Here is a 9,450-nt window from a genome sequence, read left to right as displayed (position 1 = left end):
TTGGTACGTCTACTATTTTTTGTTGTTTTGTCTTTATATATATATATATATATATATATATATATAGTACGTTTATTCACAAAGTGCCCCCTTATGTAATTAACACTTGACCGAAGGTGGCCCATTGTTGTAAAGAAAAGGTTTCTGGTACTTCTGCAGGTGTTTCGTAAATTTACTGAACATCGATTAATGTGTTCAATATATGTAGGAGACAGAGACTTGTAGTAGCAGCTCCTAGCTTATGTGTTACAAAGGCTCATATATAGGCTTACATTTATTTTTCGGAATTCATACATCATTCTCCAATCGATATGCTAAAATGTACAGCGAACTATTTAATAATATGCCTCTCTTTCTGTGGGTATGTGTATGGGTATATATATATATATACTGTTTTAAATGTTCGCAAGTGTTTCGTATTCCAATCAGAAAGGTTGGGATATAGATGGAGAACAAATCAAACAATATGATTTCCATTATTTTCTCGACTTCGTTCATAAACGAGTTTTTTTGAATTGAATACGTGAATATCGTTGTCATAATAGGAACAGCGAAGCGAATTGATTAACAAGAGGCTAAAAGATGGAAAGTTTGTTCAATGTTTGCTCTGACTCATTGAGGACTTTTAAATTCAGATAATAACAAACATTTAAACATGTAAAATATATTTATAAAGTAAAAATAAACTTATACAGTACTATAACGCCTACAGAAATTCAGACTCACTTGTCCGTAACAAAGCCCAGCATTACACGATTATATTAGAAATTGTAGTTAAACATAATGGTTGTGAAAGAGAAAGTACAAAAGACCAAAACTCTATCAATAGATTATATGTATATATATACAATTGGTGCATATGTCCCGGATTCAATGTGCCTATCAACATACAGAATTATGTAAACTCGCAACACGCAATTTAACAGGAACATCTATCTTAAGGTGCTAATACGGTGCTTCAGTAACCAATTAACGTAACGTTAAAATATAGGTCAGAGGGGCAGAAGGTTATAGGTCAAAAATAAAGTTTTGGACTGGAAATACGCCAATAAAGAATGAAAGTTGTTCTTTTGTTGATAACTTCTTACTGATTACTGAAACTGTATAAATGTTGTTAACTCCTTACTGACCACTGAAACCATATAAATGTTGTTGTTAACTACTTACTGACCACTGAAACTATATAAATGTTGTTGATAACTCCTTACTGACCACTGAAACTATATAAATGTTGTTGATAACTCCTTACTAACCACTGAAACTATATAAATGTTGTTGATAACTCCTTACTGACCACTGAAACTATATAAATCTTGTTGATAACTCCTTACTAACCACTGAAACTATATAAATGTTGTTGATAACTCCTTACTAACCACTGAAACTATACAAATGTTGATATCTCGTTACTGACCACTGAAACTATATAAATGTATAAGAAACAAATGTACATTTACTTAGTTTTATAAGTTTGGATGATATGAAAGGGGTGCCAATTCTTTTTACACTTTTACTTTTACGTACAGATATCAATTTTTCATCGTTCACGTTGCTTACCCTTATTTAGTGTATAATAAATACATCATATGAATTTTCGTGCTAACTATTTAGGGGTGATGTGAACATTATACAGAATACGCAATTGTTTCTACTTAAATGCTGCTAAGAAAATGATATATATATATATATATATATATAACAGAAAGAAAAGAAAGTACAACATATAAAATGATAGTCACTAAACGTTAGTTTGATAAAATCAAAGCGTAAAATCCAGGAGCTTCTAGGGTGAAGTCCCTTTTGACCACGAGCGGTGCCCCTGTTATTTTAATACAAAGCTCAAAAATACAGATGCAAATAAATAAATAAAATTTTGAACAAGTGGTACCCTTTTTCTTTTCCTCTTTTACGGTGCTTTTCCAGTGTACCAGTTGCTCATCAAGAATAACAAATATCGGGAAGGACTGGTTTGTTTTGAATTTCGCGCAAAGCGATATTTGCGCTAACCGTCCATAATTTAGCAGTGAAAGACTAAAAGAAAGTCGACTAGGCATCACTACCCACCGCCAATTCTTGGGGTACTATTTCACCAACGTATAGTGGGATTGACCGTCACATTATAACGCCCCCACGGCTGAAAGGGCGAGCATGTCTGGTGGGACAGGGATTCGAACCCGCGACCCTCAGATTGCAAGTCTAGCTCCATGCCAGACCTCACGTGAAAGACTCGCTTGTTTGTTTTAACGCAGAAAACTCTCAATGGGAATCTGCGCTCTGTTCACCGCGAGAAATCGAACCTCTAATTTTTAGCCTTTATCAGTCATTAAACATTCTGCCGACCCACCAGGGGCTATACGAAGGAAGAAATATGTAGGTGATAGTTACTAAACGGCCGACTTTTGGTTTGTTTGTTTCATAGCAAAGCTACACTGGGCCATTTGCTGTGTCCACCGCGGGGAATCGAACCCTATATTTTAGCATTGAGAGTCCATAGACTTACCGCTGTCCTAGCGGGGGACCCAACTTTTGGTATCGTATAGCCTAAGTTGATTTCTGTTCTTTCAGTAATATCTATCTTTTGCTGATAACACAAAATAAGATTTTGTTATTGGTTACCACATACATAGGTAACCTATCAAAGTTTTAGTTGTTGGGATTTTTTTTCATTTCTACGTCCATTTTGTAGAGTTGGTTTTTGGCAATTTATGTTTTTTTTTTAAAGGAAATACGCTTTATTATTATTTTCCAAATTTTGATAATAGTCGTTATTATTATTTATTGTAAAATTATTTTAAGCAATATAATTCTCCTTCATTTATCTTGTCATTTTAAATGACAATATTTTCCTTTTTATATTATTGTTTTCGCACAATTATTTTTTCTGGAAATTGAAAGGGAAAGTCATAATACGAACTGTCTTAACTTTGAAATGTAATAATGTTATCATAAATCATATAATCTTAACCGAACACTGTTATTGTAACCTTTTGTACGTGACGTGCTTGTTCACAAGCCCATTGGTTTCCACACACAGTCTTGACCCTAGAATCCTGATGCTTGCAGTTTTTAAGCCTATTTCGAGGCCATCACCTCATGCAACGGCCCGGCATGGCCAGGTGGTTAGGGCACTCGACTCGCAACCTGAGGGTCGTGGGTTCGAATCCCCGTCCCACCAAACATGCTCGCCCTTTCAGCGTTATAATGTGACGGTCAATCCCACTATTCGTTGGTAAAAGCGTAGCCCAAGAATTGGCGGTGGGTGGTGATGACTAGCTGCCTTCCCTCTAGTCTTACGCTACGAAACTAGGGACGGCTAGCGCAGATAGCCCTCGTGTAGCTTTGCGCGAAATTCAGAAACAAACAAACCTCATGCAACTGATGCTTTTAAAGCAACTTTATGCAACTGGATTCATAACGCTACTCCAGCAATCCTTGTCAGTATTATTTACATTTTGTTGATTGTAATCCGATATGGTAATTTACAAAAAGTAAAGTTCAATTGCAGTGAGAATTATAGTTCATATATATGTTTGTAACATGTAACTTTCGATAAGCATGTGTCAGTGAAATCTGGCGTGACCATAAGATCTAAACGATATCGAATAAATGCCTTTTGATAAACTTAATAAAACTCCAAGCAGTTAAGTACGTGTGTAAGAATGAAACCCAGGAAACTATAAGAAACAACACAACCTCCCAGTAATGAACAATTATAACCTTCTGAATATTCTCTGAATTACACCAAGTTAGCATCTACTGAATTTGCTTTTAAGTATAATTCAGCAACATTTGTAAATTAAATGTACAATTGACCTCCTCCTTAGTATTTTATTATTATGATTCATATATATAGCAGAGATAGAGTTGATATTCTGATGTACTTAACCAAAAATCTAAACTACTTCGATATCAAAAGGTCATTTGTGTGAAGTAATTTTCATATTTTGTTTTTTCATCCCTAGTGCAAAATGCCCCATACAGATGAAGAGATAATATGATTGTCAGGTATCTTAATCAAGCTGTAAATCTGTAGCTTTACTGTTATGTTTTGGTTCTTGGTTCAGTGAAGGCCGTCTGTGTAGTCTTCTTATCAACAGCAACACGCATTCAAGTTTAAGTTTCCCAACTCAGTTCTTAAGTTCAGTTTTGTGTACATTAAACCTTTCATTTTCCAATCAGTTGTCTAAATTTACCTTTAGTCTTTTAATGTAATATTTGTATAGCTTTATTTTTTGCCCAATAAATACTTGTGTTTCTCTGTCGCACTTCTGTTTGCAAATCTTCAAGTCTTCTTTTCAATCTTCCATTTCGTTCTTGTCTATTAAAGGTATGGTCCTCTAGTTTCCTATGACTTTAACTGTCTGTTGGCTAATTAGTCCTCAAACAAGAGTATCATAATATTATAGGGTTCAAGTTCCAGAAGTAATCTTAGTATTTAACTAACCATTATGTTCGCCCTTTATGGGAAGTCAAGAATTTAAAAGGATTTCCTTGTTAATTACCAAATCATTTTAGTTAACCAAGAAAATTTTAACAAGTAAACAAATTAAAATGATTTTCGATGTAAAAAGTAGTTCTGTGCTGATAAAGGATTAGAAGTAGAACAGGTAATATACAGAGTATGCATCTGGTTTTGAACCAGAACACATACACGTATCGTAATGTGCGTTAAATTTGAAAATGGTGACTGTACATGAAAAAATAAATAAATGCGCTGTTTTTAATTAAAGCTTGATTACGTGTCGAATATGAGATACGAGCTTGATCTTTTTATCTTAAAACATTTCCTATTGGTCATTATATTTTATGTTGATATTGCTCATTTTGCCAAGAAGACTGGAATGCCACATTTGACGGAGTAATGTTTTTAAATCATAAGATCAACTTATTGACATCCTGTACTTAAAGCACTCCACGCATCCTGCACCAAGAACCTTAAGCGTTCTTAACGTTACGTTGTTTGTTTTGCTTCTAATCGTAATCTTCAAAAGTGACCTTCTTAAACAAATAGATAAACAGAGGTGATGTTGAACGATTACTCTTGAAAAGACTATCCTAATTACTGGTTCTTCAAGTAGAATCATACCATAAAGGCGTTTTTTGTTTTCTCCATTAGTAGCTTGTTCTTTATCTGAACAATTTACCTGTTGACTTGTGAAATAAGTTTCAACAGAAAAGTTCTGTGAGTTGAAGAATGTCTTTAGGGTGAAGATGTTTCAGCCCGGAACCTTAGCTGAAATATGCACATATGCCTGTCCATGCCTACTTAAAACTGATAATCTTCAGTTCTTACCACGTTTTATCAAAACTATGTTTAATAAGCAACACATTAGCTCTTATCTGATAAACAAGAAGGGTGTGCGTGACTCTAAATATATTTGTTTCTTCTCAATGTTCATGGATTAGTATAAGTTATAAAAGTAGTAACATAGGTAGGAGTTTCAGAGAACCAGTTTAAACCAGTACGAATCAATTTCATGAAGTTTTATCAAGTTAAACGTAATAAGACATGGATTTTTGATGTTAAATATTACAGCTTATGAGTCACTATTTTACATTATAACGTAACAGATATAAATATTGTTTCTAAAGTTTAAAAACCAGCATATATATATACAATTTGCATTTCAAGAGCAAAACATATCTATAATTTTTATGATTTTATTACTAAGACTTATAACTTAAAGGCTTAGTTATTCTGGTCTCTAAAACTCCAGTTCTTATTTAGAAGGCTGAACTTTAAATAGTTAGAAACTTTGTACCTTTAAATGCCAAATGTATGCTCAAATTGCCCATAATGTCGTTCGATTTTAATTTAAACCTTTTAGAAAGACTCTAGCTGAACAAAACTACAAAAAACGTCCCAGAGCCCCTCGTACTCTCTCAGTTACGTCATTTTGCACTTTCATCATCTTGTGACTGGTAAGCAGAATTTATCCCTAATGTGTTATATATGTACGAAACGTTTCCTTGGCTTAACTGCGCGTTCATCATAATGTTTTATGAATATTCAAGAACAGATTTCATATTCACTTCTAGAAACTGAATAGCAGTTTAAAGCCATGTGTTTGGAAGTTTCTCATATTTAACAGATGAGGACACTAGCTGTGCTGTAAGTAGAAGTACTAAGTTTCTGTTTATTTTGAACATGGTCTCCATAATATACAACCAACTCAACCGTTATCACACCACTCCGCGTCTGCAGTCTCGGGTGGAAAGTAAACACCCTTAGGTTACATACTGTTTGCTAGTTGTTACTTACTTCTGATTAGAAATGCTGAGATAAGGTTTATCTTTCAGTGGTCATAGTGCAGTGTATCAGCAACTTAACTCAGAGCAATAACGGCTCCCGATTCTCATTACGAACCTGTTTTATTCTTTTTAAAAGAACAAAATGCAAGTAAGATTTTTTGTTGTTGATAACCATACACTAATGATTTAGTTTATGATGATTTTTTTTTAAATGCCTTAAATAATCAGATACACTATTCTTAACTTTGCTTGGATGATGAAGATAACGTTGAATTAAATTTATACATTGACTAAATTGAAGGCACATGGAACCAAGTCGAAATATCTAGTTCTCAGTTATAGACTCCAAAAGCTAGAAAAGGTAAAAGAAACAGATGGAATGGCTTATACGCGCCGGGCGTGGTTTAGTCGTTAGCATTCCGGAGTGTGAGTCCGAGAATTCATGGTTCGCATCCTGTTGTCGCTTCGGACTTTGTTTGAGGCTGTGAGTACGTTTTAAGACTGACGGTCAAAGTCCATTATTGAACTAGAATAGCCAAAGATAGATTTGGCTGTGGTTGCTGTTAACTAATTACCTTCCCTCTTGTCTTATGAACTGAAAATAAGAAACGACTAGTACAGATAGCCCTTGTGTAGCTTTGAGCGAATATCCATAATAAAGAAGCAAAATTAATATGTATATATATATATATATATTACATCATCTTATGAATGGTATTCAAGGTAAAGTTTGCAATAAAGTGAATTATACTTCCCGTACTTTCCTGGAGTGAGCCCCAGAATTCCATCATTCTTTACTAATGGATTAGATTTGAAAAAAGAGAAAGATCAAAGCTTCAAAAATAATTTAACAGTTGTAGAGGGATATGGGGGATGGATGATGATGATGATGATGGCCAAATGATCAGAGGTAAGCCTTAATCTCTACAGTTGGACGAACCTTCCTCTGCAGTCCTTTGAATATCTGCTTGAAAGTGTATTATTTTTCCATAAGATAACCTCTTTGTCTTCCAGTGATTTACTTTGATGGAAAATTGTTTTGTTGACTATCTAATTAAAGTATTAACGAAAACGATCCGTTTATGTTGCATAATAAAATATTTCATCGATATGTAGAATAAGTGCATGGTAGGTTAATCATATTGGAATAAACTGATTTGTTTTAAATTTCGTCCTGTAGTTTTGAATAGTAAATAAGATTTGTTGAGGGAAGTTATGATCATCGTTGCTTAGAAACGAAGAATCTGACAACCGTTAGTTTTTTTACTTGTGACACTTTTGACAAATGGTATGAACGATTACATTTTTGTTTAATTCTTCTAACTTATTCGAAATTTAATTTCTTATATCGTCAACTTCGTAATTTGTTTGCTAACTGATTTTTTTTTTACATTCACTATTTTTTTTTTCATTTTTGTCGATCAGCTTTTTATAGTAAACTATATGACTACCACCGTCACTCAGTTCTCTATAGTCTGTTATCATCTCGTCACACTTCTTTTGAAGACTACCGCACGCTTTTTCTGTCTTTTCAAAACTACTCTTTGCCAATTGCGGTACACTTTCTTCAGTAGTACAAAGGGAGCGAAGACTTCTTCCTTTGATCGATAATAGTTTATAGTTGCATAATCTAGAGTTTTTATACATTTATTTTTACAATCATTGATGGTTGTCTATGAAATTTCTGCAAGCTAAACATTACAATATGTATATAATTTGACTTACTGATTCGACCGATTGAAAGCTTTTCTTAACTTCAGTTTCAACTACCACTTATCCATCTTGGACAACAACAACAAAATGCTTCAGTTTTTAACGAGCTTTATATACAAAATTTTGGTTTGTTTAAGTTTAGCGCAAGGATACACAAAAGTACCTGCGCATCGTACTTCATATTTTTCGCTTGATAGAGTAGAGGGATGACACTAGTCAACAGCACCTACTGCCAACTTTTGAGTTATTTTTGTCTAATAGAATAGTTGATTTGACTGTTACTTTTATAGTGCACTCAACGCTACAAAGTGCGAAACACCTTTTTAATGCAACGAATCATGAACTCTTGGATTCAGACTCCGACCACGCTAGCCATTAGGCTACGCCTGACCCTCGAAGCGCTTGGAATGAATCACAGTAAAACTTAAAATCGCGAAAAAATTGTCACTCTGCTAACTAACAACACCCATTTTTCAATTACAAAAGTTTCTGCTCACTAGAAAAACCTAAGAGGTCTTACCATATAATTTACCAAATATAACAAAAATAAAGCCGGTCTCTTTACTGTCATTCAAAGAAAAGTTGATATTTATTAATCTACGCCAATATCGGAATTAATCCAAATAAGCTCAAGCCTAATCAATCTCGCGGGACACATCTGTTCAAACACACTCATACTATTTTAAAAAAATACGACACAAGTGAACTCAACAAACATTCATCCTAAAATACGTTCTTTATGTATTTTCACACCAACTGTATAATCAGTCATTCACCAGCAAACACAAACCATTTTCAGAAAATAAAGCAAGATGACCTAAGAAACACACAAAATTGACTCTTAATTCGAGCGATTAGTTTTCACGGATGTTGACATTTTGTTCTATTGGGGCATAAAACCCTCTAAGTTCCATATATCCCTCTAAGTCCCATCCTCTCTTTTTGGATGTTTTTTTTTCCTCAAAATATCTGAATCTTATAAACGAACAGCCACTCGTTACTAGTACAGATCTCATATGGAACTGTTGTTTTATTTGTATGACGACTTCAGTTGGAGCCACACTATTATATACTGACGATTCGTCTGACCATTACATATACTCTTAGCAGCATGAATGCTCCAGTAAATCTAACTTTACCTTTGTGAAAATTGTTCAAGTATTTATCTACTTATCATTAGGTCGTTGCAGTTTCAGTTCCAATTGTGAAGTCATTCTTTCCGGATTTGTGTGCTTAAGCATATTGTTTGCTCTCTTGTTATTGTTGTTATTCTCTTTTCTTCTCAGTATCAACAATACTTCTCTCTATTAAAAAATCACTCGTCTTGTCACGTTGAGTTTTATTAGCAATTATTTTATTTGCGTCAATATCACATAGGAAGAAGAAAATTTCGCGTACGTCTTAAGATCCCAAGGGTTGAGTTAATTTTCTCGTTTCTTTTTGCTCTTCTTTGTCCAACAAACAATTTAACCTTGCTAAAAGAAC

The 9,450-nt window shown here is 34.0% G+C and overlaps 1 long non-coding RNA gene across 2 annotated transcripts in view; it reads left to right on the top strand.

Annotated features, from left to right (window-relative positions):
* The window catches only part of LOC111085495, a 6,296-nt gene extending 2,066 nt beyond the window's left edge, over nucleotides 1–4,230 (top strand). For both annotated transcript variants that reach the window (XR_002610329.1, XR_002610330.1), the window contains exon 3: nucleotides 3,963–4,230. This is a non-coding gene — a long non-coding RNA (uncharacterized LOC111085495). The remainder of the gene's footprint in view (nucleotides 1–3,962) is intronic.
* Nucleotides 4,231–9,450: the final 5,220 nt, after the last annotated feature.

The sequence above is a fragment of the Limulus polyphemus genome, unplaced genomic scaffold (assembly GCF_000517525.1).
Source record: "Limulus polyphemus unplaced genomic scaffold, Limulus_polyphemus-2.1.2 Scaffold425, whole genome shotgun sequence".
In the NCBI taxonomy this organism is placed as follows: domain Eukaryota; kingdom Metazoa; phylum Arthropoda; class Merostomata; order Xiphosura; family Limulidae; genus Limulus; species Limulus polyphemus.
This window is presented reverse-complemented; position numbering and strand designations above follow the sequence as displayed.